The 27,807-nt window shown below is 49.5% G+C and overlaps 1 protein-coding gene across 5 annotated transcripts in view; it reads left to right on the forward strand.

Annotated features, from left to right (window-relative positions):
- Positions 1-27,807, forward strand: part of SYT2 (synaptotagmin 2) — a 187,611-nt gene that overhangs the window by 101,368 nt on the left and 58,436 nt on the right. For 4 of the 5 annotated variants that reach the window (XM_073319716.2, XM_073319715.2, XM_073319727.2 and 1 more), the window contains one exon: positions 18,656-18,725. The exons of the other annotated variant lie outside the window; for it this stretch is intronic. The gene's annotated coding sequence lies outside the window, so the exon portion shown is untranslated. The remainder of the gene's footprint in view (positions 1-18,655; positions 18,726-27,807) is intronic. 5 annotated transcript variants of the gene reach the window in all.

Consider the following 27,807-nt stretch of genomic DNA (forward strand, 5'->3'; position numbering starts at 1 on the left):
AGCAGCTCCTTTCACGACCATGAGGGGTCTCTCCGCCTGGATGTCACCATCGACATTTTCCAAAGGTGGGGATCTCCCAGATAGACCTGTTCATGGCACGGCGGAACAGGACGTGTCAGCCGTTCCGCTCCTTCCTGAATCACAGCCCGGACTCGCTCGCGGACGCCTTTCTCCTTCCTTGGAAGAGGCACCTGCTGTCCACATTCCTGCCTTTCCCGCTCCTCCACAAGGTCCTCCTCAAGGTCCAATGAGAGGAAGCATCAATAATCTGGATATCACCAGCGTGGCCATGTCAGCACTGGTTCACCACACTGCTGGACCTCTCGGTGGACAGCTCAGCCCATGGTCCCGGACTTCATGACACAGGACCACGGCCGCCTCCAGCATCCCAGTCTAGAGTCTCTCCACCTCATAGTATGGAAACTCCATGGCTAAACCTGTTGGAGCCCGCATGCACTGACTCGGATAGGGAGGTTCTCAGCAGCAGAAAGCCATCCACTTGAGCCACTTATCTGGCTAAGTGGAAGAGGTTTTTTATTTGGTCTGTGCAGAAGGGCACTCTTCCATTGCGGTCATCAATTCCCTTCATCCTGGACTATTTACTTCACCTAAAACAGCACGGCGTGGCGGTACCATCGATAAAGATGCACTATTTCAGCTTTCCATCCCGGCTCAGCTGGACAGTCAGCATTCGCTAACCCCATGGTTGGCTGCCTCCTCAAAGGGCTACATAAACTGTACCTGCAAGTAAGGCAGCCGATTCCCCCATGGGATCTCAACCTGCTGCTCTCGAGGCTGATGGGCCCTCCCTTCGAGCCTCTAGCAACATGCTGTCTACTTTGCCTTTCTTGGAAGGTGGCATCCTAGTGGCTATAACATCAGCGAGGATGTCTGAGCTCAAGGCCTTGATATCCGAGCCCCCTTATACTGTGTTTTATAAAGACAAGGTGCAGTTGCGGCCACACCCAGCTTTCCTCCCCAAGGTAGTTTGGAATTTCACGTAAATCAGGCCACTTTTCTTCCAGTGTTCTTCCCTAAGCTCCATTCCTTAGATGTCAGATGAGCGTTAGACTTTTACACTGAGTGGACAAAGCCGTTTCAGAAATCGACACAGCTCTTCATTGTGATTGTTGAGAGGATGAAGGGGCTCCTGGTGTCGTCCCAAAGGCTCTCTTAATGGATCACGGCTTGTATCAGGGCATGCTACAACCTAGCAAAGATACCGGCCCCAGCATTAATGGCTCACTCCACAAGAGCACAAGCTTCGTCTACAGCGTTCCTGATGCCAGTTCCTATTCAAGACATCTGCAAGGTGGTGGCACGTTTGTCTATTCACACCTTTATGTCGTACAGGCTAGAGATGATGCTGCGTTTGGCAGAGCAGTCCTGCAGTCTGCGACTTGGTGAACTCCAGCCCCGCCTCCTAGGGGCTGCTTGGGAGTCACCTACTTGGAACTGACGTGAGAAATCACTCGAGGAAGGAAAAACGGTTACCTGACTTTCGTCACTCTTGTTCTTCGAGATGTGTAGCTCACGTCCATTCCAAGACCCACCCGCCTCCCCGCTAGCGGAGTATCCACCAAGAAGGAAGTGAAGAGGCAGTGGGCTGGCAGGGGCCTATATACACCTCCATGGGGGGTCCACAGCCGACCTGACGGGTGAGGCCAGGGGAAAAACCTTCCGACGACTGTGCGCACGGCACGCACACACCTGCTTGGCATGGACATGAGCAACCCATCTCGAAGAACAACAGTTACGAAAGGCAGGTGTCACGGAGTCCCCGGGTGATGCTCTGGAACTGCTCCCCATGAAGCCAGTCAGGACTCTGGGGCAGTCGCCTTCCTGTGAGCAGCCTGTCTTCGGGACACAAAGCTTCCACGGCTTCCACCTTCCTGGGTCTGACCTCGGAGCATTCAGCATCCTCTGCCCCTCCGTGCGCTCCCCCCAGCAAGTCCGCTCAGGCAGGGCTCCTGGGGAAGCCAGAGGGTCCTGCACCCCAACTTCGCAGTCAGACGTGACTCTCAGCCAGCCAGTAAAACAGAGGTTTATTAAACGACAGGAACATGGTCTAACACAGAGCTTGTAGGTGCAGAGAACGGGACCCCTCAGCTGGATCCATTTTGGGGGCAGTGAGCCAGACAACTACGTCTGCCCTTCACTCCATGTCCCCAGCCAGCCCCAAACTGAAACTCCCTCCAGCCCCTCCTCCTCTGGGCTTTGTCCCTTTCCCGAGCCAGAGGTCACCTGATCCCTTTGTTCTCCAACCCTTTAGCTCTCACCTTGCAGGGGGGAAGGGTCCAGGCCATCAGTTGCCAGGAAACAGGGTGTCGGCCATTCTCTGTGTCCAGACCCCTGCACACACCTGCCCTCTAGGGCTCTGCAATGATCATACACCCTTACCCCACCACCTAGATACTTAAGAACTGCCTAGGGGAAACTGAGGCACCCCCAAAATATTCAGAGGAAACATTAAGAACAGTCCCACTTCGTCACAGCAGGTAACCAGGTTTTTTGTTGAAACTTTTCAAGTTTTTCATGGAAAAAACGTTTTTTATAGTAATTTTCAGTAGAACTGAAATGAATGATTTTTTTTTTCTCATTTGATTTTTGATTAAAAAGAATCAGTTGTTGAAAACGGAAAATTTTCACTGAAAGCCACAAGTTTTTGCTGAGAAATGGTCTTTGACAACTGAAAACCTGTAGACGTCAGAGTCCACACCCAGTAAGATTAAAGGGTTGGAGGTCAGGAGAGTTTTCACGCCTCGGTCATCAACGCAAGCTGATGCCACGGCCTGCTACGTTCAGGTCACATCAAAGCGCTTTTTTGCACCCGCGAGAGCTAATACTTACATTTCGATGAAAGCTGAGATTCTGTCCGATCTGAAAATGCCTTTGGGGACGGCCGTGAAAATACATCAGGCCAGCCAGGTTTTTGTCTGTGCTGGTTCAGTGTGATGAAAGCTTCTCTCCAAGTCCCGGGGAGATCATCACTCACTGGGCACATGGGGTTGTGTGTTTCATTGCAGCCCAAAGGGGCTTCAGTTCAGTTTGATCAGACAAGTGTCATCAAAGGGCAGAAGTACAAGAGACAGCCCCTGTGGGAGAGGGAGGGGAGCCCTGCCCTCACTTCCAAAGCAAGGCTGTCCGGGATGGAAAACACGTTCCTTCTGTCCCAGGCTGGCATGTGGAACAAGAAAGCAGCTGCCCCCACGTCCGGGCCTCACTCCCACAGCCCCACGCAGTGACGCCTGCAAGAACCCTGCATGAGTTCCCTTTGGTGTCTCTTTAAATGCACGCGCCAGAGGGGGAAGAACAGTGCAAAGCTGGGAACTAAACCTGGGTCTCCCCAACTACTGCCATAAGCATTGCACCGGGCTTCTTCCCCATCAAGGGTATGTATCTGAAGAGACGCCCAAGGGAGCTCCTCTGAGACGGGTCTACGGGAGTTAGGCACCTAAATACCGTTTAGGATCTGGGCCTTAGTCTTTCTGGGCCTGAGTTTCTCTCCTGTACAACAGGGACAATAGCACTGCCCTGCCTCACGGTGTGGGGGAGAGAGTTGTGGCTAAATATGGTAACGACTGTGAGATGCTCAGATACTGTGATAACGGGAGCCAGACAAGCGCCTTCACAGATGCACCTGTGAAATTCTCTCTCACCTCTGTGCATCACATTTAACAGCTTGAGTTCTCCTGCAGGGGCCCGACAGGGGTAGGCACGAGACCTACCCCTCTGCTCGCAGTAGCCAGAAACACTGGCCAGTTGAAGTCACTCTTGGGGCAGGAGGGGTGCGATGTAGAAATACGGCCAAGGGTCTGTCAGATGAAGCTTTACAAGCCTGGAAACTTTGGTGAAATAAGTGTTCCTAATGACCAAGGCATGGGAAGTTGGGGCCCAGAGCAGGGGTGCTCATTTGGTCTGCTGTTGTGGCAACATAAGTTGGAGGGTGGCTCCCAAGTCCTTGGGCAACGCTGGCCTGGTTTGAAGTGGTGCTGAGTGCCAGCAACTGCTTTTGACTCCCATGGTAGGGCTGGGGGCTCAGCACCTGAGAATCAGCCCCCTCTTGGCCAGCTTCTCAAAAATGCTCAGCACCTGCAATTTTGCATCCATATCCCAAACTTGCTGCATGGCCTGATGTGAGCAGCAGGCTGTGCTGCTTGGGGAGGTGGGGAGGGAGGGCTGCAGGTTAGCATTGGCAGAGCTGAGCATGGGGAACCAAGGAGGGCACAGAAGCACTTAAGCATAGGCCAGGTGCTGGTCCTTGGCATGGGTCGAATTTCACTCCAAATAAGCCGTTTCCATTAATGCTGCTACCAGGAAACCCATTTGCTAGAATATCTGCGGGACGCAAACAGATGCTGGGCATGAATGCAGGGAAACCAGTGTGCCCAGGGCGCTTGGCAGTGCCCAGCTCACCAATCCAAAGCCTTTCCTGAGAGCCCTCTGGCTGTTGCCTTTAGTTTGTTCTCAGCCAGACCCTGCTCGTGACACTCCCTGAAAGTCTCTGCCGGCTCCAGCAGCAGGGAAAGGGAGCCGAACCTGCCCATTTGGCAGCAGCTGCTGCGAGAGGAGTGGAGGGGTGGAGCTAGACCCACTAATTCTCTGCAGAGCCTCAAGCTCTTTTATGGAGGGGTTAAAGCCCTTTCCAGGGTCCCCATTACACAGGCTTCTGCCCAGCATGACTTGTGGAGAGTGGCCCCAGCATCCGGTCCTTCACTGGGTGGAGAAGGATGGTCTTTTGGCTAATGCACAGGACAGAACAACAAGGAGGTATGGCTCTGTTGCTGACTTGCGGTGTGACCTTGGGCAAGTTATTTCGCCTCTCTGTGCCTCAGTTTCCCCACTGTTACAATGATACCTCCCTCCTGGGTTGGGTGAGGGGTGGATTAATTCATGAGCTTGGATTAATTCGTGAGCTTGGATTAATTCATGCTTGCTTTGAGACCTTTGCGTGGGAGAAGCTAGCAAAGAGCAAAGAAGGGTGGGCGCATCCCAGCCAGGGCTTCTCTCGGCCAGTGTCAGGCATTAGCTGTGCTGTGAACAGGGAGGCTACATTAGCCCCAGCCACGTGGTGGGCCGAACACCTTTGGTCTGTTCGCTCCCTTGAATGAAGCTAAGCTCAACTCAGCTGGAACCGGCTCTCAGAGCAGCGTTGCTTCATACCCTGGGCTCTTGCCCTGCACCCATCTGGCTGGAGGAAATGAATTCTTTCACAGCTGAAAGGAGCGTGACAAAGAAGCTTAACCCCGACTCTTAACCGGGGCTGGTGGACATGGGACAAGCCTTTCTGCAGTTCAGCTGAAATGTCACGCATCCTGCTGGGCTGTCACCGTGGCTTGCGATGGCTGCTCGGAGCAGGCAGCCTGGTGCCGCCCTCGCTGCCCCTCCTGCTGGATCCAAGGAGCAGCCAGGAGAGGAAGGCTGCAGCAATGGAGATGGTGGGGACACAAGATAAGGGTCTACGGCACCCCCAGTCTGACAGGCCCCAGGAACACTCCGGCACTCACAGCCGCCGAGTTTTGTGCATCTCCACGCCCTGCCCCTCTAGTGTTTGGGGCAGGGTGTATGGTCATGTGAATTTAATTCACAAAGATGCAAATTAGTTCATTAAATGCAACATAACATGCAGAGCTGCCCAAAACGTGACAGCCATGAACCTAAGATCCAGCTTGACTGTCTGCTCAGCGGTGGGCACAGCACCGGTTTGTCAGCCCCTGCATCTGCTTCCCTCTGTTCCTAGCACAAGGTACTTTTGGGCACTGGACACTAGTAGCCAGAGCTGGATTCAGACAGGGACACTGGAGTTCATTTCTCTGTCAGTTACATACTTGCTCAGCTAAACTGTTCGCAGTGTTGCTGGTGGTTAGAGCAAAGGATTAGGAACCCCAGGACTCCTGGGTTCTAGTCCCAGCTCTGTGAGGCAGTATCTTCTAGTGGTTAGGTCAAAAGACTAGGAGCCAGGACTCCTGGGTTCTATTCTGTCACTGACTTGACATGTGATGTCGGGCAAGTCACTTCTCTTCCCGAGGCCTCTGTTTGTTTCTCAGTCAGTTTCTTGCAGGGGTGTTGAGAGAATTAATGGGTGTTTGCAAAGTGCTTTGAGATCCCCATAGGATGCAAGGCTGTGTGTGATTTCTTTATTAAGTGCTGTTGCTGAACTCAGCTGGAACAAATCCACCAGGGATTTGGGATCTGTATAGAGCAATCTTAACATGAAGGAATGCAGATCCAGCTGGGGCTGTTTGGAGGCAAGGAGGCTATGTGGAGCTGCGGTGCAGTAGGGTCTAATAACCACTGCTGTGCAGGTGAGATTTCTGTCTCGGTATTAGGGGATGTTCTCAACCTCTCTCTCACCCACCCCAACTTGGCTAGGATGGCTCTTCCCTCCCAGTCAATGCGGTTTGGGCTCCTCAGGTTGGAGTCTCTCCTTTGTGATCAGCTGCAGCGAATTTCCCTGTACTCTGTCCTTGCTCCCCCTCATAGCTCAGGTCACATAAGGGGCATTCCATTCAGGGAGAGGGAAAGTAGCACGGGTCCCATCCCCATGCAGCTAGACACTCTGCTATCATCCAGGTCAGCTTCCTAGCTGCTGCCTCTCCACCAGCCGCTGGGATGGGGCAGTCAGCGTCGGGAGGGTCTCACATGGTGGCAGGCAGTGCGCAGGCAAAGACCTCTGGAAAGTGCAGTGCATCCCTGCCATCTGTGCACACAGCACGCGTTGCATCCTAATGCAGATCCCAACTTCTGCAGACTCTGCCCCTGCCACATCGCTGAAGCTGCTCTGTACTTTTCACTCATCTCTAGTCCCAGCCCACCGTGGCCGGTGGTAGCCAACCCGGGACAGACAGAGATGGGGCTATCCAGCAATTTAATCAGCATCAAACTAATGTCATTCAACAGGCTGGGGGATTTTAAAGGCGCACTGTCACATTTAGCTCCCAATTTTGACCCGCTTGACCATGGTTACAGAAATCCAGCTGTGAATCGGCTCTGCCGAGCTACTTTGGCCCCCACATTTCAAAATGTCGATCTCTGTTCTTTCCATCTGGCAAACACAGTTTCACTTAGCAGAAACCAGCAAGACCAGCCCCTCTGCTACTGTTAATCAGCACAACTTCTTTGGCCTCAGTGACCTGTGACACCAGCTGAGGATCTGGCCCCATGTAATTAATGACCTTTTCTTTTGGTCCTGATGAGCGAGCCTTTCCAGCTGGGCTGTGCAGCCAAAACCAGGGGTGTTGCCTGAGATCCCAAAAGTGAAATGCACCAGATAAACCTACAGCATACTGAATCCCTATCAAATCTACAAACAGGAGGATGTGTGAAGGGAGAGACTCAGCCTTCAACTCCATGGGCTGGCCAAGGAGAGCTTTCTGGAGGGGCAGAGCATGAGAATGATCGTTTACTAAACATAGGGAGTATTTTTCTCACGTGTGAAGAGAGGAACAGACGAGACCTGGACTCTATTCCCAGCTCCACGACTGACCTGCTGGGTGACCATGTTGCCTCTCTGTGCCTCAGTTTCCCCTCCCACCACTTGTCTGGCTTGTCTGCTTAGACTATAAGGCCCAGATCCTTAAAGGTATGCAGGATCTGGCTTCCATGGAAGTCAGGATCGGCTCAAGCTTTTCCAGGCAGGGTCTGGCTCTTACTATGCGTCTATGTCCCGCCAGCACAATGGGGCCTCAGTCTCTAGATGTTGCTGTAATATTATTAATCATGATTGAATGTGTCTGAAGAAAAGTAAACTGGATTTTAAAGCTGCTTATCGGCTGGTAATTTGGGATGTTTTCAGCATGGCAGGAAGGAATGGTTAGCTAACTGGACGGTTCCTGCCTTGTTTCTGTCTCTCTAACTCTGGCTATTGAGCACAGTTCTGGTCAGATTGAGGTGTAAATCGTAGCTTCACTGGAGCTATGCTGAGCTACACCAGCTGAGGATCTGGCCCACAGTTTGTACACGCTTGTTTGGACATAGTGGTTCGATGCGGGTTTTCAACCAAATAGCACGTAAGGGCCTGTTCCAATGCGGATGCCTAAATAAAGGCTAGATTGTGCGCAAGGCTTTGGGGTTACAAAAGGGACTAGGAACCCCCCTACACAGACTGCCTGGACCTGGGTCCAGATCTGTGGGGCTGCTTGCTCACCTGCTCCCTACCTGGAGCAGGGGGAGGGGTAGCAAATGGGCAGAGCCAGGGCTCAATTCCTACCCCTGCTCATTAGCAAGAGCAGCTGAGCGAGCCTGGGGCAGGTAGTAATTGGCTACAGGTGTAGGCCAGCAGTAAGTTACTACCCCCAGAGCAAGAAGGGGTGTTGCTATGTCTCCCAGAGCTACTCCTGAGATGGTAGTGCTGGCATCCTAGGGCTGGGCATAAAGTCACCCCCTAACCCAGGGGTGGGCAAACTTTTTGTCCCAAGGGCCACATTGGGGTGCGACACTGTATGGAGGGATGGGTAGGGAAGGCTGTGCCCCCCAAACAGCCTGACCCCTATTTTCCCCCTCCCACTTCCCGCCCCCTGACTGTCCCCCTCAGAACCCTCGACCCAGCCAACCCTCCCTGCTCCTTGTCCCCTGATTGCCCCCTCCTGGGATCCCACCCCCTATCCAACCCTCCCTGTCCCCTGACTGCCCCGACCTATCCACACCCCCGCCCCCTCACAGGCCCCCCCAGGACTCCCACGCCCTATCCAACCCCCCCCCCCCCATTCCCCGACCCCTAGGCACCCCAGAACCTCTGCCCCATCCAACTGCTCCCTGTCCCCTGACTGCCCCTCGGGACCTCCTGCCCAACCCCCCGACCGCCGCCCCCCTTACCATGCCGCTCAGAGTGGCAGGAGCTCGCAGCCCCGCTGCCCACGCAGCGGCGTATCTGTGTGGGAGGGGGAACAGCGGGGGAGGGGCTGGGGGCAAGCCTCCCTGGCCAGGAGCTCAGGGGCTGGGCAGGACAGTCCCGTGCACTGGATGTGGCCCGAGGGCCATAGTTTGCCCACCTCTGCCCTAACCCAAAGAGGTGCTGATCCCCTGCAGCTCCCGTTGGTTTGTTAGCATCTCAGGCAGGGAGGCTACTTATTTAGGTGCCTCCTTGTGGATTTAGGGGCTAGATTCCCAAAAAGACTTTGACTGACTGTCACTTTAGGTGCCTAACTCGCAGAATCAGCTTCACAAAACCCTGCTCAGCTGCCTCCAAACCCTGTAGCACCTAAACTTGCCCAGCGCTGACGTTTTTGCCGTACAAGTTTGCTCAGTGCCTGTATTTCTGCCTCTGCGCACACGTGCCACTCCCTCCCTCTCGGCATCCAGACGCCAGAGCAACGCACGAAACGGGAAGATGGGCCTTCCTCGCCTGGTAAGTGAGCTCAGAACTCGCTGACCGGACTGGGCCCCTGTACGGGGGGCTTATGCAGAACAGCCCCTGGCTGGGCGGGGGGAGTAGAGGAGGAGGACCTCACATCCGTTCGTGCCATAGGATGCGTGAGACCCTCCCAGCTAAGTCCCATCACCACCTGAGGGGGAGAAGGGATTTGAACTGGGATTTACAATGAAGCTGAGGGCCTGGGGCTTCAGATCCCGCGTTCCAGTCCAAGCTGCAACTTCCACGTGCTGTGTGCCCCGCTGTAAGGGTGCTGGCAGGCTGTGTAGACGTACCCTTACTGTCCCCGTTCGTTGTATAGGGAGCCTAAGCGCCAAACTTGGGCTTTGTGTCTCCCAGTGGCTTTCGAAATGTTAGGCGTGGTGCTGCTCGGCGTCCCCACCCCTCAGCTCTGCTGTGGCTCGAGCCCTAAATGCCACTTCAAGCCCCCGAGGCTGCGGCCACAGTCAGTAGAAATGGGCTACGCCTTCCAGTGTAGCAGGATTTACGCCAGCTGAGGACCTGGCCCGTTGCATTTCCAGCCTCTGTGAGGTGCTGTCAGCCATGGCGAGTCAAAATGAATGCGGGGATAAAATTAAATTAAATTAGAATCGAGCTCTTGTGCTTGAGCAGGCCTGGGATGTTTTATAATGGACTCCAAGTCCTTTGCATTAAATACCCCGCAGTGACTCAGAGGAGGCAGCTGACCTGATTTATGCCTCAGACAATTCGCTGCGCGTTCCCGAATATATTTGAAGTATTGTTCCCGATGACACGTCTCCGCCTTCTGCTTCCTTCAAGATCCTTAACTTTTCAATCAATTTCAAAGCCCTGAGTAGAGGGAAGCTGCTGAGCGGGGCGTGGGGGACCCACAGTACAATAGCTGGGGGGATGTCAAGGGAGGAGAGCGAATTTGTCAGGCAGGCAGCCTTTTAGCCTCCTCGAATACGCTACGGCAGGAGGACCAAGCGGAGAAATGGCTTTTGAGAGCAGGGAGGATTTAGTCATCAATTGCCTGTAACTTTGATGAGCCCGTTTTCCATGCAGCCTTTATGAGCCATCTCATTCTGTCTGACGGGGCCCCCTACGGGGTTTAATAGTATTGCGCCTGTATCCATCATGTGCTATTCCCCCCACTCAGCATTAAATCAGAACAGGGCAGGGCTGTTGAATGCATCCAAGAGCCCCTTTGAAGAGGAGAGAGCCCAGCTCGTGCAGGGGTATCCAGTAGGAGGCTGAGCCGTGAACAGACTGCCACCGGGTCTGTTACAGGGTGGAAGTCAGATAGCGAAGAGTGACATGGCAGCAGCATCCTGTCCATGCAGGATCAGAGGCCCCCGTACTCCTTATCGGGCCCTGTGCTCTTGACTTTGCCCAGTGCTCAGCCCCGGTGTTGGCAGGGTCATGCCCTTCCAGGCAGGCTCCAGGTGAGCTGTGGGGAGGGTAAGAGAGCAGCAGCTGGGTGTGTTTTCACTGGGACAATTGCCAAGGAGCCAGCACGCTGTTTGTTCTGAGCATCGTGATGGAAGGCGCTTCAGAAAAGCTTTTCCAGGGAGTCGCGGGATTCAGAGTTCAGGAACTGGAGACCTGGAACCCAATGCCTCCACGGAGGTAGCGGCCGAGTTATTTTTAGGGGCTTGTGGTGATCTTTGGGGAAACAGCTAACTGGCTGGAATCCCAGCCCAAACTGTCACGGCAAATCCAGATTCAGTATAAATACTTCCCTTTGATCCGTATCCTCAGCAGCGCCCTGGTGGTCTAGTGGGTAGGGCGCTGACTGGGAGTCACAAAAATTAGCTTCTAATCCCACCTTTGCCACTGATCTTGGACAGATTTCTGTGCCTTTGTTTCCCCGGTTGACTATTTAGTTTGTAAATGCTTTGGGGGTAGCAACTGTGTCTCACTGTCTGCACAGCACCCCGTGTGCCGGGGCCTCCTGATGTTACTATAATATAAAATAGCTGTGCTGAGCTCCGCGGGGTGGCTTAAATAGCTCTGCCCCGGAGCCCGCCAAGGGGAGTGATTCCGTTGGTTTCTCTGGGCTTTGGATCAAGCTGGAATTCCAGCATTGTCAGTTGTGCCCCCAAAAGATGACGAGCTGATGTGTGACTGAGGAGTTGACTGTTGGCATGAAGGGGTACAAATCAAGGAGCTGATATTTGTCTTAACTTGGGGCAGGTCAGAATTTGATTTTCTGGAATCCGATTTGCCATGCAGTAAATATTTGGAGTTGCCCGGTATTAGTTGGTTAGTCCCAGCTTCAGCATGGAAGGCTGTTATTCCAAAGTGGGATGTTGGGAAATGAGTAGAGAGAGGGTATTGACATGACTCACGTTGTGAGGAGGGTAGCCCGAGGTAATGAAGACCTATTTCTTTTATTGGGGGAAGAAAAGTTTAGAATGAGGATTAGTGCAAAGAAGAGCTGCTCAAAATTTTTTAAGTTTCATGGAAGTGTTAAGTACATTTTTATTCTGCTAGGTTATAACATGGAGGGATTTTAAAAAAAATTCTGGGGAAATGTATTGACTTTTTCTGAAAATTGGAACTTTTGAACATGTAAATTTCAAGTTTTATCATTGTAAGGGTTTGCCTTTGTAAACGTCCCATTGTGAAAACCCTCTGCGGCTAAGACCATCAAAACTGGCAACAGAAGAAACACAAACAACAAAGAAAACCCAGAAAAACTAAACTGAAACCCAGTAAACCAACCAAAAATGTTCATTGTATTTGTCAAAAAACAAACTTTCAGGAACATCACAATGTTTACAGTCACATTTGTTCATTCAAAGAGGTTGTTTTAATAAGGAGATTTAATGTTTTTTTCTTTTCTAGCCTCCGTTACTGTCCTATCTGAGCGCTTCACGGTTTCTAAAGCATTAGTGCTCGTAACGCCCCATGAAGTAGCACAGGTGGGGAATTGAGGCCCAGCGGGTTTGTCTGTCCTGCACCTGGACATGAGCCGCCCAGCCTGGGTAGGGCTAGCGTGCTAAAAGCAGCTCTGCAGGTGTTTTAGCTCCAGTGGAGATTCAAGCTAGCCACGTGAGATCAGACCCAGGGGCTGGTGGGCTTGAGCGCCCAACCCCCCCACAGCCACGCTGCTATTTTTAACACACAAGTGCATCTGTCTCCCTGGGCTGGAAGGCTCGCTTCTAGCTGTTGCCATATCCTGAGAGATGAATCCAGATTTCCAAAGGTGTCTAAGGCCCGTGACATCTTACCATGCCGAGGGGCAGCGCTGGGTTAAATTCTTCTGCTACTCACTTCACTAGAGAATACTCTGCTTTGCCTCCAGTGGCACTGAAAGCTAGGGATAATCATAGACTTTAAGGTCAGAAGGGACCATTATGATCGTTTAGTCTGACCTCCTGCACAATGCAGGCCACGGTATCCCACCCACCAACTCCTGTAACAAACCCCTAACTTATGTCTGAGCTATTGAAGTCCTCAAATTGTGGTTTAAAGACTTCAAGGTTCAGAGAATCCTCCAGCAAGTAACCCGTGCCCCACACTGCAGAGGAAGGAGAAAACCCCCCAGGGCCTCTGCCAATCTGCCCTGGGGGGAAGTTCCTTCCCGACCCCAAATATGGCAATCAGCTAAACCCTGAGCATGTGGGCAAGACTCACCAGCCAGACACCCAGGAAAGAAGTCTCTGTAGTAACTCAGATCCCACCCCATCTAACATCCCATCACAGGCCATTGGGCATATCTACCACTAGTAGTAGAAGATCAATTAATTGCCAAAATTAGGCTATCCAATCATATCCTCTCCTTCATAAACTCATCAAGCTTTGTCTTGAAGCCAGATATGTCTTTTGCCCCCACTGCTTCTCTTGGATGGCTGTTCCAGAACTTCACTCCTCCAGTGATTAGAAACCTTCGTCAAATTTCAAGTCTAAACTTCCTGATGGCCAGTTTATATCCATTTGTTCTTGTGTCCACATTGGTACTGAGTTTAAATAATTCCTCCCTGGTATTTATCCCTCTGATATATTTATAGAGAGCAATCATATCTCCCCTCAGCCTTCTTTTGGTTAGGCTAAACAAGCCAAGCTCCTTGAGTCTCCTTTCATAAGACAGGTTTTCCATTCCTTGGATCATCCTAGTAGCCCTTCTCTGCACCTGTTCCAGTTTAAATTCATCCTTCTTAAACATGGGAGACCAGAACTGCACACAATATTCCAGGTGAGGTCTCAGCAGTGCCTTGCATAACGGTACTAAAACCTCCTTTTCTCTACTGGAAATACCTCGCCTGATGCATCCCAAGACCGCATTAGCTTTTTTCACGGCCATATCACATTGGTGTCTCATAGTCATCCTGTGATCAACCAATACTCCGAGGTCCTTCTCCTCCTCTGTTACTTCCAAGTAATGCGTCCCCAGTTTATAACAGAAATTCTTGTTATTAATCCCTAAATGCATGACCTTGCACTTTTCACTATTAAATTTCATCCTATTACTATGCTCCCCTGTCAGCATGGTGAGGGGTCAGTGCTGATCCATTGGAGCGATGCCGACTTATACCAGCTGGGGACCCAGCCCATGATGTTTGTTGTGGGGCTCTCTGGCTCATTGCATGTATGGGGGGAAAGCGGGACGGTGCAGGGCAGTGCTGGTGTTTTACTGCCCCAGTCTCGAATTGATTAGGGCAAGTGAAAATGATTTGTGATTCCACCTGCATTTGGAGCTCACTCCCACCCAGACCCTGAAAGGTATTTTAGCTCCCATGGGAGTTAGGAGCCTCAATACCTTTCAGGATCTGGGCCTCAGAACCCTGGAGGCAGAGGCACCAAAAATGAAATGCAGGATTATTTCACAGCTGTTAATCAATTGTCCTTTAACTGAATGGTTCTCAACCAGGGGTGAGCAAGTTTCAGGGGGTCCGCTAAGGCCTCAGTGTTAGACTCACTGGGGCCCAGGTCAAAAGCCTAAGCCCTGCTGTGCAGGGCTGAAGCCCAGGGCTCTGAGCCCCACCACCCAGGGCTAAAGCAGAAGCCTGAGCAACTTAGCTTCACGGGGGGCCCCTGTGGTGAGGGGTTCCTGGCAATTGCCCTGCTTGCTACCCCTTAACGCTGTCCCTGGCTTTTATATGCAGAAAACAGTTGTTGTGGCCCTCTTGGGCCGTGGAGTTTTTATAGCTTGTTGCGGGTTGGGTGGGGGGCTCGGAAGAAAAAAGTTGAGAACCCCTGCAGTAGTCTGTATGGGAAGTGCTGGGATGGGGCTGGGAGACGACCAATAGCAAAGCGCTTGCATGAATCTGGTTACTATGCTGTATTCTGTAGTGCAATAGCTAAGCCTGGAGACTTACAGAGAGGTGTGAGTGTGAGTTCACATTTGTGGTAAATTAAGATATTCTAATAGTCTGAAGCAGGGCCAGATTTAGGGACAGGCAATGCCTGGGGTGCCGGGTTTGTGGGGCGCTGGGCTTGGAGGGCTGGTTTTGTTGTTCGCAACAAAGGGGAAAAGAAAAAGTTTGAGGTGACATGTTTTGGGTGTTCCGTAGGTGAAGTAATTTGTCATGAACCTCCTAGAATGTAGAATCTCGTGGAACCTCCCAGACTTCGAGAACTACATTTTCCTTGAACCTCCTAGAACGTTGTCAGCGAGGCCCTCGCGGGTAGGTAAGGGGCGTTGCCAGTCAGCCAGTGAGATGTAAGAACGAAGAGACATGAGAGCCCAGTTGAGATATTGTGAACCTTGTTTTGTTGTGTAATTGTGAAAGTGTATTTGTGTTTTAAGACTTGAAGAGTGTGAGTAGCGACTAATAAAGGACATATTTAATGATACACCAGAGTAGGGTGACCAGATGTCCCAATTTTATTGGGACAGTCCCGATATTTGGAGCTTTTTCTTACCATAGGTACCTATTACCCCCCACTCCCGTCCCGATTTTTCACACTTGCTCTCTGGTCACCCTACACCAGAGATATCTATCAAACCCCTGTCTATGCAACGATATAAAAGAAACACTGTTACTTCTTCTATCAGGCTTAATGCGTAAAGTTGGATGACTTTCTAAGACTGCGAAACATAGACTTTTGCTCTCCCTAATATTTCCCCACGTAGAAAATAAAAGATGCTTATTCTTAACATTAAAAAGTTTCTATAAGCTTAGGGGAAATAAGTTTTTTTTTTTTATTTGCTTATATATGGCATGAATAAATACAGATTTACAGATCCTAGCGTGCAAATTTATCGTCTTTTATGACAGGGATAAATCATGCATGCAAATCAAACTGTGTATCAAAGTCATGAAATGGGCTACAAATGCAATAAAAATAAGGTACTCAAAAGTTTAACAAATGGAGGGTGGATGCCATTTGGTCTAGGGCCGGCCCTAGTCTGAAGGAGGATAAATCCAGTGGTTGGCACTTCTCAGGGTGGAGGTTGGGGTTGGTGCTGCTCGGGGTTGGAGGGGAGGTTGATGCAGTTGAGGGACTGGGGTGGGCGAGGGGAGGTTGTCACTGCTGTTGGGGGCTGTGGTAGGGGAGGTTGAGGCTGCTGGGGAGCTGGCATGGGGGAGGGGAGGTTGACGCTGCTTGGGCCCCCCACAAGAATGAGGCCTGAGGAGGGATTGGATGGAGGGCGCATGGAGCACCACTCCAGGGGGATGAGCCTGGCAGAGCAGGTCTCCTGTGCGGAGGTGCAGAGAGACTTTTAGAAGGGCTAGGAAGGGCTAGGAAATGGGGGATGGGCCTTCTGGCCTAGAGAGGGGCAGGGCCCCTGCCTAGCCACCCCGGCGGGATGTGGCTGTGTTGGCAAATGCATTCTCACTGCAGTTTTGTAACCAGACTCCCACAAAGGGTCCAGTGAGTTTAGGAGAACAGGTCGTGTCTAAAAATGGGTTAGTGGCTCATGGATAGTCTGGGGCGGGTGGGGCTGGGGGCAAGCTGGCTGTGGTGATGTGGGGCTAGGAATTCTGATCCGTGTTAATTTCTGGATGCTGTACGTGACCGTGACGTGGGAGAGGTTTACTGTCTGCCCCTGGGGGGTTCGGTGAATAGCAGGGAGGTAGCACAATGGATTGGGATAGAAGACCTTGGGGTAAACAGGGCAGGTGGATAGGAGACAGGGCCACAGCCACTAAGCTGTGAAGATGCTGATTGCGGGCCCCAGCCCGAGTTACACAGCTGTTTTGCCCAGGCTGGGAATAGAGGGGTCCAAAGGACTGAAACAGTTAGGGTGACTGTGTAGGGGAGTTAACAGCCCCTTGACTCAGACCCGGGCCCTGCAGGATGGGTCGGAAGTAGATGGGCCTGCCTAAGCTGTCAGGGGGATGCTGAGGATTAGGTTAGACAGCCACGCTCATAGGCCTGTTATGTTAAAATCCTCATTTGTGCTGTGCTGCAAAGATTGAGCCGTCCTTTGGTTTAAGAAAGCTATGCAGTCAGCACTTCAATCATCATCCCAGCCGGCACGGGGAAGTCATGCAGGCACTGAGCCCGGTTCGATCTGCTGAGAGATCACGGCCAGTTCCCAGGGGCTGTAGCCAGAGGCCGTGTCCAGGACCAAGAGAGTTGTGGGATCCCACCCCAGCGAGGTGAAAGAAAGAGACTTAATGCCTGGAGGCCGGGGGAGAGGGGAGGGTTGCATACAGAGAGAGATCGGAGATGCAGCTAGCTCTGTAACCGCAACACCAGCCAGGACCAGCTAACATCTCTCTAAACACAACTCACCCTGTCTACACTAAGTGCAAAGCCCTGTTTAGACTCAAGTGAGTTAAAATGCATTGGGCCTTGTCTACACGCAAATGTGCACTGGTTTAGTGAAACCAGTTTAGTCAAACGGTGCAGACTCCTGTGTGGATGCTCTGACTTCAGTTGAAGAGCAGCTGAGTTTGGGTTAGTTTAACCTCCTGAACTGAAACAAGCATGGTTTAAACCAAAATGAGGGCATCCACCTGGCCTTTCGCCCTGGTTTAACTAAACCGGATTAAAATCCATAGATTCCAAGGTCAGAGGGGATACTGTGATCATCTAGTCTGACCTCCTGCATAGCACAGGCCAGAGAACTTCCGCCAAATAATTCCTGTTTGAATTAGAGCAGATCTTTTAGAAAAACATCCCATCTTGAATTAAAAATTGCCAGTGAGGGAGAATCCACTTATAAATAACACCCAGTTAAATCGGTGCCCTGTTGTTGTAGACTTGCCTTTATCAAATACCTTTTAAACCCTCCTATTTCATGACTCTAGATGGGCTGCAAATCAAAATCGTTCTAACCCATGTTCCTCTTTTCATGCAGTTTGAAACCACACAACAGCTGTGTTATTACTGTAGTGCCCACGAATCCCAGTCATGGACCAGCTCCTGGTTGTGCCAGGAGCTGTACAGGTGCAACTAAAAGTTGGCCCCTGCCCCAGACCACGTCTACACTACCCGCCGCATCGGTGGGTAGTGATCAATCTATCGGGGATCGGTTTATTGTGTCTAGTGTAGACACGATAAATCGATCCCGGATCGCTCTGCCGTCGACTCCGGAACTCCACCAGGGCGAGAGGCGGAAGTGGAGTCGACCGGGAAGCAGCGGCCGTCGATCCCGCGCTGCGAGGACGCGAAGTAAGTGATTCTAAGTCGATCTAAGATACGTCGATTTCAGCTACGCTATTCTCGTAGCTGAAGTTGTGTATCTTAGATCGATCGTCCCCCGCCCTCCGCTAGTGTAGACCAGGCCCCAGAGAACTTACCTGGAAATCCTTCCCCCTCTAAACTACCAGTTTCTGCCTGGTGTACATTTGAGCTAAGTCTGGCTGTAATGATTTCACGTTCTTTCCCATTTCACTATTCTGGAGGATTAGTCCAGTTAGCTGATTCCTCATGGCTTTTTCTATTATTATTATTATTATTTTCACCACTTTCTCATTTTCTTGCTCCAGAATGAATCTGTCCCATTTCCCTGTGTAAGGGCTTCATCAGTTCCTGACACGTCCAGGGTTTAATTATGGCATGTTTTGAAAGTGCAGTGTTCTTTCTAAGGGCCCGTCTACGTGACGTTTGTTTCAATTTTGACCATTTGATTGGATTTTTTAAAGTAAAGTTAAAGGAAACTTTGAGATGAAAAGTCATTTTGAACTAAACAAATTAAATGTTTTGACTTTGGGGGAATAGTTTTTGAACTGAACAGTTAGTCAAAGCCAACATGAGTTCACAAAACATCTTGGTGTCATCGAATATGCATTTGTCTCCAATAAATTTTTTTGCCTGAAAATGTTTTGCCTGGCACTGTGTATGGACTCGAGCAGTTCCACAAGGCAGTGAGAAAGCCCATGGCTAGGCCCATCTTATTTCTCGTTGCTTTGCTCTGTTTAGGTCTCCTGTCTCTCTCACCCGTCACAAGATTCCCACAGTACCGAACAACTGGTAAACCCGAGTGGCTGTGGTAAGTCCTGTCAACTTTATTCTGGTCTCTGAGAATGTCTTGAGCTGAATCCAACTCATGGTGTAATAATAATTCCACTGCTGTCAATGGAATTTGGCCCCTTAGTGTGACCTGAGAAACTGCCAGGTTCTTTTAATATTAACCTGATCCCGAAGAAGTGACATGTGATGTAGTAAGTTAACGTTTTATTGTAACTTTGCCTTAACAAAATGTTCCTTAAAAAGGCTGCGCGGGGGATTGGACCTCCTCTGGACCAGAGGGTAGCTCAGTACTGCACACTTGTATTTGCTGAGCCATAGTGATCGTTCTCCACGTAATCTTCCAGCACAGATCAGTCTGACCAATAACACACACAGGCACAAGCCTGTATGTTACTAAGGAAGTTTTACCCAAGGAGTTCATTGTGGGTGTCACGGTTCAGGGCAACTGCACTTGTATTTCTCCCCCATAGTCCAGCCAGGGCACCCACTCTCATGCTCCTGGCTCCTTAGCCATCACTTCTCTTGGTGTAGAGGCCTGTGTCTCTCTCCCTCCCGACTGGGTTTTTCCAGGCCCTACAGTTCCCTGCCTACACTGTGTTATGCCCAACAAGTCAGGTGGCCTAAGCAGGCCAGCGTCTGTATTTTGCTTTCTCCCCAGAGGCTGTAAATAGCATAATGGCCTGCAGTTATAAGTTACCCCGCAGCTCTTTGTAAGCAAGCACATTTATTGTTAAGGTGAAAGCGTTACAGAGAAAATGCATTAAAAACATGTTCCTATGCACATGCTAAAAGCTAACCCGACGTCACTCATCGATCCTGTGGGGCCCCCCTTGGACAGAAGGTCCTGTCTGTTTGCTGGATCAGAAAGCAGGCACTAAGTTAGACGATTTATCCAAAAGTCCTTTTTTTGCCTGGTGGACTCTGGAGAATCCAGGTGGAACAAGTATATGCAGCCTCCCCAGGTGGTTATACCCCTCTGGAGTTGTTGCAATCTGAGTGAATTTGCCTCAACACCTCATAAAGTTCTTAGTTCCTGGTGGGCGTTGGTCACCCTCCCTCATGGAATTACATACAAGCCCTGACCCACAATGATACATAAACTTAATACAGTAAGATCTCCCAAATGTATTACTGGAATTTGCCGTATCAGTCACAACAAACAGTCCCCAGTCTATGAGCCCTACAAATCTTGGGTTGATTGAGGTTATCTCTGGCGATGCACTGTCAATATTTCTACAAAGATCTGCCTTTGCCCCCATGTACAGCAGCCTCCTGAAGTTCAGCAAATAGTGTGTGAGGGGTAACCAGTGGGGCCAAGTCAGCCCCTTTTCCTTGCTCACAGAATCACTCTGAGCCGATGCAGTTTCCTCGATTCACAGTCATTGGTTTTTCTCTTCCATGATGGTTTTTAAATCTGCGGACCAGTCGCCAATCTATGGACCAGCTGGCTTGATTAGGTGTAATCAGTTGGCCAAGTCACATGGTGGTGTTCCTGTCCCGTGCCTGGAGGAGCCTGCAAACACCTCAGATGTGAACATTTTTCATGGGTAACTCTGATGTTTGAAAAAGGACTCGCTTGCTTTAATGTTGGTGGACAGCAGGCTCAAAAAGGGTGGGATTGTAGCCAGAGGGCAGGTTTGTGGAGTGGAAGCCAGGAGACCAATGCTATAGTCACCGCTCTGGGGCGGACCTTGGACAAATCCTTTTTTCTTTGTTCTTCAGTTTCTTCCCTTATAAAATGGGGGCTAATGATATGGATACACACACCCTTTGTACAGTGCTTTCGCACTGATTGATGATAGGAGCTGAATAATGTCTCCTCCTCTCTGTGACCAAAGAGTGAACACACCAACAAGTATTTACGAGTAATGTTCACACCCTCTCCTGAAAACAGGATTGGGTATACTGGGAATGTAGCTCAGTGACTATCCCTGGGGAGACTTCCTTCTCTTGGAAACACTTGCATTTCAGCTGTGGGTTTATGGTCCTTGGGATAAGTTGTCTAGGAGTCGATTTAGCAGCAGCAAGAGTGGGGAGTCCCTATCAGAGGCAGGAAAATCACCCAACTTGCTTCAATGTCTGGGAGTATTTATGCAGGATATTTATCCCAGGCTGACAGCTGCTCTCACAGCACACGTGCTTGTGCTTCCGGGCAGAGCATTAGAGTGTTACCAGTGATTGGGTTTTTTTTTTTGCCTGTTTATTTCCATGAGAGCTGGGTCTGAGCCACAAAGTCAGATCTAGGTCAAAGCTTTCTCTGATAGTGATCCAGGTGTTGGTTCCGGCCCATCTTGACTTGCCTGATGCTGGCCGTTTGACAATGACCCTTTTATCTAGAGAGATGGAATGAGTGCCAGGCAAGGCTACGGGATGTGAGTAAGGTGAATTCCTGCGGTATGCAGTGTAATGGCCCGAGTCGGGATGAGCTCAACTGCTCTTCGCTGGGAGACAATATGTAATTCCACAAGAATTCCACTGGCTCACCCTTTAATTAAAGGAGCATATTTAGAGTTAATGAAAGTGACAGTCCGCTCATGGTAGCGTGGGTGAGGGATTGTGCAGCCGGTGCTGTGAAATCTTCCCTCAGACAACTCTCCAATGACCCTTGCTCCCCACTGCTATCCCAGCCCTGGGGTCCTTGCACTCAGCTTTGCCAATGCCCTTCAAGCCTGACTCACCATCCCCCTGCTATTCTGGGGCTGGGCTCCCTACACGTAGCTCTGCTGGTGCCCCACAGTCCTGACCTGCAGCCCCTGGCTATTCCAGCCCTTTAAGGAGTGTCTGCAGGGGTTCATTGAAACCGAACCTTAATGTGATCCTTTTGAACATCGCTCATCATTACCAAAAGATGCAATGTGATTACAGGACTTGGGCAAGTGGGGCAACAGGCTTCCCTGGTCCATGTGATGCCTGGTTACTCCCGGTCAGTGTTAAAGGCACAACAGCAAACTATCCTGACATGTAGGAAAGCTAGGAAGCATAGTAAGAGCCACTAGGACAGCATCAGGAGGTCTTCAAAATCCTACAAAAAGTGGAAACATGGACCGATTACTAAGGATGAATACTAGGGTTGTCAAGCAATTAAAAAAATGAATCACGATTAATCACACGATTAATTGCGCTGTTAAACAATAAGAATACCATGTATTTCAATATTTTTGGATGTTTTCTACATTTTTCAAATATTGATTTCAATTACAACACAGACGACAAAGAGTATGGTGCTCACTTTGTATTTATTTTTGATTACAAATATTTGTACTGTCATAAACAAAAGAAATCGTATTTTTCAGTTCACCTCATACAAGTACTGTAGTGCAATTGCTTTATCATGAAAGTTGAACTTACAAATGTAGAATTATGTACAAAAAAACCTGCATTCAAAAATAAAATAAAGTAAAACTTTAGAGCCTACAAGTCCACTCAGTCCTACTTCTTGTTCAGCCAATTGCTCAGACAAACAAGTTTGTGTACATTTACGGGAAATAATGCTGCCCGCTTCTTGTTTACAGTGTCACCTGAAAGTGAGAACAGGCGTTCACATGGCACTGTCATAGCCGGCGCCGCAAGATATTTACATGCCAGATGCGCTAAAGATTCATATGTCCCTTCATGCTTCAACCACCATTCCAGAGGACGTGCTTCCATGCTGATGGCGGGTTCTGCTCGATAACGATCCAAAGCAGAGCGGACCAACACATGTTCATTTTTGTCATCTGGTCAGATGCCACCAGCAGAAGGTTGATTTTCTTTTTTGGTGGTTCTGGTTCTGTAGTTTCCGCATTGGAGTGTTGCTCTTTTAAGACTTCTGTAATCATGTTCCACACCTCGTCCCTCTCAGGTTTTGGAAGGCACTTCAGACTCTTAAACCTTGGGTCAAGTGATGTAGCTATTTTTAGAAATCTCACATTGGTACCTTCTTTGCGTTTTGTCAAATCTGCAGTGAAAGTGTTCTTAAAATGAACATGTGCTGGGTCATCATCTGAGACTGCTAGAACATGAGCTATCTGGCAGAATGCAGGTAAACAGAGCAGGAGACCTACTATTCTCCCCCAAGGAGTTCAGTCACAAATTTAATGAACGCATTATTTTTTTTAATGAGCATCATCAGCATGGAAGCATGGCCTCTGGAATGGTGGCCGAAGCATAAAGGGGCATACGAATGTTTAGCATATCTGGCATGTAAATACCCTGCAACACTGGCTACAAAAGAGCCATGAGAAAGCCTATTCTCACTTTCTGGTGACATTGTAAATAAGAAGAGGGCAGCATTATCTCCAGTAAATGTAAATAACCTTGTTTGTCTTAGCGAGTGGCTGAACAAGAAGTAGGACTGAGTGGACTTGTAAGCTCTAAAGTTTTACATTGTTTTATTTTTGAGGGCCGTTCTGTAACCAAAAAAAAATCTAAATTTTTAAGTTACACTTTCACAATAAAGAGATTGCTCTACAGTCCTTGTATGAGATGAATTGAAAAATACTAGCTTTTTATCGTGTTTACAGTGCAAATATTTGTAATAAAAATAATATAAAGTGAGCACTGCCCACTTCGTATTTTGTGTTGTAATAGAAATCAATATATTTGAAAATGTAGAAAAACGTGCAAAAATATTTAATTTCAATTGGTATTCTATTGTTTAACAGTGCGATTAATCACGATTATTTTTTTTAATCGCAATTAATTTTTTTGAGTTAATCACGTGAGTTAACTGTGATTAATCGACAGCCCTAATGAATACAGAAGAATAGCATAAACAGGGGAGGACAAAATCAGAAAGGCCAAGGCACAAATTACACCTAGCAAGGGACGTAAAATGCAGTCAGAAGAGGTTCTGTAAATACATTAAGATCGAAAGACAAAGAGCAGTGTAGCTCACTACATAGCAGGGAAGGAGAGCTAATAATGGATGTCACAAAGAAGGTGGAGGTGTTTCATGCATATTTTGCTGCAGTCTTCATTTTATAGGTGAATTGGGACCTGATACTCAACACAATATTAACAACAAAGGGGAGGAAACAGAAGCCAGAATAGAGAGAGAACAAGTTTAAGAATATCTAGATAACTTTAGATATATTCAAGTCATCAGGGCCTGCCAAAACACATGATCTATGATGAAAGGTTAAAAAAAACTTGGGAACTTTAGTATTGATGAAAGATGACTGAGGGGGAACCTGGTAAGTCTTCCAATATGTTAAGGGCTGTTATAAAGAGGATGGAGATCAATTGTTCTCCATGTCCACTGAAGAAGGTAGGACACGAAATAATGGGCTTAATCTGCAGCAAGGGAGATTGAGGTTAGATATTAGGAAAAACTTTCTAACTCTAAGGATAGTTAAGCTCTGCAACAGGCTTCTGAGGAAGGTTGTGGAACCCCTGCTCACTAGAGGTTTTTAAGAACAGGTTGGCTAAACACCTGTCAGGAATGGTCTAGGCTTACTTGGTACTACTTCAGTGTGAGGGTAGGGAATGGTCTAGATGACCTCTCACGGTACCTTCTAGCCCTAAATTTCTATGATTTTAATATTCTAGGTTTGAAAATAAACACTTAAGCTCTAACTGAATTGCACCTCACATAATTAGCTCGTGGAACTCATTGGTACAAGATATTGGAGTTAAGAGCTTAGAAATATTTGGGGAAAAGTAGATCTTTGTATGGATAATGGGAACATCCAAGGAGGTAAGAATGGAAAGGATAAAATGTATGAAAGGTATAAACTCTCCTGTGTCAGGGCACGAGCCAAACTCTGACAGTCAGGAAGTAAGTCCTGCCCTGGGCTGGTTTCTCCATCCTTGTCCCCTGGGCCAGGGGCGGGTCTTGCACCTTCCTCTAAAGCAGTTGGTGCTGGGCACTCTCACAGCCAAGATATCAGGCTCGATGGGCCCCTAGTCTGATCTGGTTTGCCACTGCCTGTTATAACTGCTGCAGAGAAGTAAGTCAGGGTGCCCATAGAGACAACTGTGTATTCCAGCTGTTGATATAGGGGTGTTTGTGATGGAATGGCTACCATGACGAGCACGCTGTGCTCTAGCCCTCTGTCTCCCGAGGGCTCCACCCCTCTATCCCACGCTCCTCACCATGCTGTCTCAGCTCCTTATGGGCTCTAAAAAGGAGCCTCCCGGTTTTGCGGCTGGCTCCCAGAGGCTCGGAGCATTGCTTCTGCTGCGGCTAGTGCTAGGGGGTATGTACTCTTGGGACCAAAGGTCTCTCCGGGTGTAGCATGTGCCTACGGCAGCTGGTGAGGTGAGGTCTGGGCAGCACAGGGGTTATGCGTCCCTGTGCTCCTGTGGCTCTGTAGCGTGCGGCTGACCCTGCCGCGTGCGCGCGCCTAAGGGTATGTCTGCACTGCATTTGGAGGGGTGATGGCAGCTACTCCTATGCTGCTCCGGGACCGGAGCTAGCATGGTTAAAGTTACCTAGGGATCTCGACCTGTGCTGCAATCCCACCTCTCGACGGCAGCGTCGGCCTACCCCCTGGGAGCCCCTTCTTCAGCTCAAGTGGGTACTGACTTGTGCTTTTCGTTCCTTGCTGGGGTTGTTATGTCCCTGCCTTGAACAACAAACCATCAACCGCAACACCCGCCATTCTGTGGACCCTTCTATGACGGGTTGGATCACAGAAACCCTGTTGGGGCTGCCAATTGATGTGCAAGAATACTTCTGCCCCTGCTTTCCCTGTCAGCTTGGGACTCCAGAACCCTGCCTGGCTGTGCCAGACACACTTGCCGGCCACAAACACAGACCCCAGTCTGAAACACATCCCACAAACTGCAGGCTTAATTGAAAGCAGCTTAAGAAGGGTTCATGTCTTTAACACTCAGATGCCCAACTCCCAATGGGGTCCAAAACCCAAATAAATCCGTTTTACACTGTATAAAGCTTATACAGGGTAAACTCATAAATTGTTCACCCTCTATAACACGGATAGAGAGATATGCACAGCTGTTTGCCCTCCCTCCCCTCCCCAGGTATTAATACATACTCTGGGTTAAATAATAAGTAAAAAGTGATTTTATTAAATACAGAAAGTAGGATTTAAGTGGTTCCAAGTAGTAACAGACAGAACAAAGTGAATTAAAATAAAATAAAACACTCAAGTCTAAGCCTAATACAGTAATAAAACTGAATACAGATAAAATCTCACCCTCAGAGATGTTTCAATAAGTTTCTTTCACAGACTGGACACCTTCCTAGTCTGGGCACAATCCTTTCCCTTGGTACAGCCCTTGTTCCAGCTGAGGTGGTAGCGAAGGGATTTCTCATAACTGCAGCCTCCTTTGTTCTGTTCCACCCCCTTGTAGGGCTTTGGAACAAGGCAGGAATCTTTTGTCTCTCTGGGTCCCAACTCCTGCTTCTCAATGGAAAAACACCAGGTTTAAGATGTATTCCAGTACCAGGTAACATGGTCACATGTCCTGTGAGACCCCAAGCCTTCATTCCTCCCAGCCTGGCTCACAGGAAGGCCTGCCTGCAAACAGAGCCATCCACAGTCAATTGTCCTGGCTGATGGGAGCCATCAAGATTCCCAACCACCATTAATGGCCCACACTTTGCATAATTACAATAGGCCCTCAGAGTTATATTTTATATTTCTAGCTTCAGATACAAGAGTGATACATTTATACAAATAGGATGACCACACTCAGTAGATTATAAGCTTTGTAATGATACCTTACAGAAGCCCGTTTGCATAAAGCATATTCCAGTTACATTTATATTCATACTCATTAGCATATATTCATAAAATCATATAGAATGCAATGTCACACCTTCATCACCCCCTGAACTGCCTGACCCCCGAGCTCCATCCAGTCTCTCCTTCCCTTGAAATCCCAGCTCGTCTCCAGAGGAGATGAATGAATCCTTGGCAGCGTTTCTAAAGCTGAGAAGTAATTACCTTGCTCAAGCATAACACTGCGGGAAATGGCATTCTCTCTCCCCCTCCAGCGTGCCCGGGGAAGCAGTGCCAGGGAGGACTCCATTGATCTTCCTGCGGTGGAGCTGCTGACTTGACACACAGCTTAGTTCTCCACTCCGATCGTGCGTGCTGACAACTGGGCCAGACGGATGATGAACGCTCATTGCCATGTGCAATTTTATCCCCTTACTGTAAATGCTAATATGCCCGCCCAGCGCAATGAATTATCCCTTTCATGGCTGGCAAGCCAGTTAGCTCCTTTTGATGGCTCCAAAGCGACCAAATAAACAAACATCAGCCAATTTGCTACAGCTGGGAACAAAGAGAGAGACAATGCAGCTCAGAATAGTGTCCCCCCTCAATTCCATCCCCCTGCCTTCAGGGGGAGGGATAGCTCAGTGGTTTGAGCATTGGCCTGCTAAACCCAGGGTTGTGAGTTCAATTCTTGAGGGGGCCATTTGGGATCTGGGGCAAAAATTGGGGATTGGCCCTGCTTTGAGCAGGGGGTTGGACTAGATAACCTTTTGAGGTCCCTTCCAACCCTGATAGTCTATGATTCTATGAATCCTTTGGAGACAGGAGCCCTTGGCACTGACCTTTAACATCCAAGCTCCCAACCATATGCTAAGGGGGAGATTGCAGGACTGCTGTCCTAGGTGTGAGGTTTTGGAAGTCCTAGGAGATGTGAGGAAGTCCTGGCCTTGTGGTTAAGACTCTGACCTGGGGCTCATGAGTTCCTTGGTTCAATTCCGGGCTCACTGTGTGGTCTTGGCGACACACTTATTCTGTGCCTCCATTTCCCCACTATCAAAGGGGGTGATACTAGTGCCTCCTCTTCTCTTGTCTGTATGTTCGTTGGGGTGAGGGACTGTCTGTGCCTGGCACAATGGGGCACTGATCTCAGTGAGATACTACAGGGATAAGAATGGTAAGAGAGACCTGGAGGTAGAGAAAGTCACTGGGACGTTCTAGCAGAAGAGCCAATCGCACTACAGGTCTCATAGGCCCTGGGTGAGAGTTAGGGAAAGGACGTATCTTGGCTAAACCTGGCTCCGCTCTGCCTGTGCACCCTTTGGAAGTCACTGGGGTTGTACAGCTGTCAGTGAGAGGAGGAATTGGATCCTAAATGAATTATAGCATGGAGCTCTGCGGGAGTGTGGGAGAGTCTCCCTAAGGGAGGGCTGG

Source organism: Lepidochelys kempii, chromosome 21, assembly GCF_965140285.1.
Source record: "Lepidochelys kempii isolate rLepKem1 chromosome 21, rLepKem1.hap1, whole genome shotgun sequence".
NCBI classification, from domain to species: Eukaryota; Metazoa; Chordata; order Testudines; family Cheloniidae; genus Lepidochelys; species Lepidochelys kempii.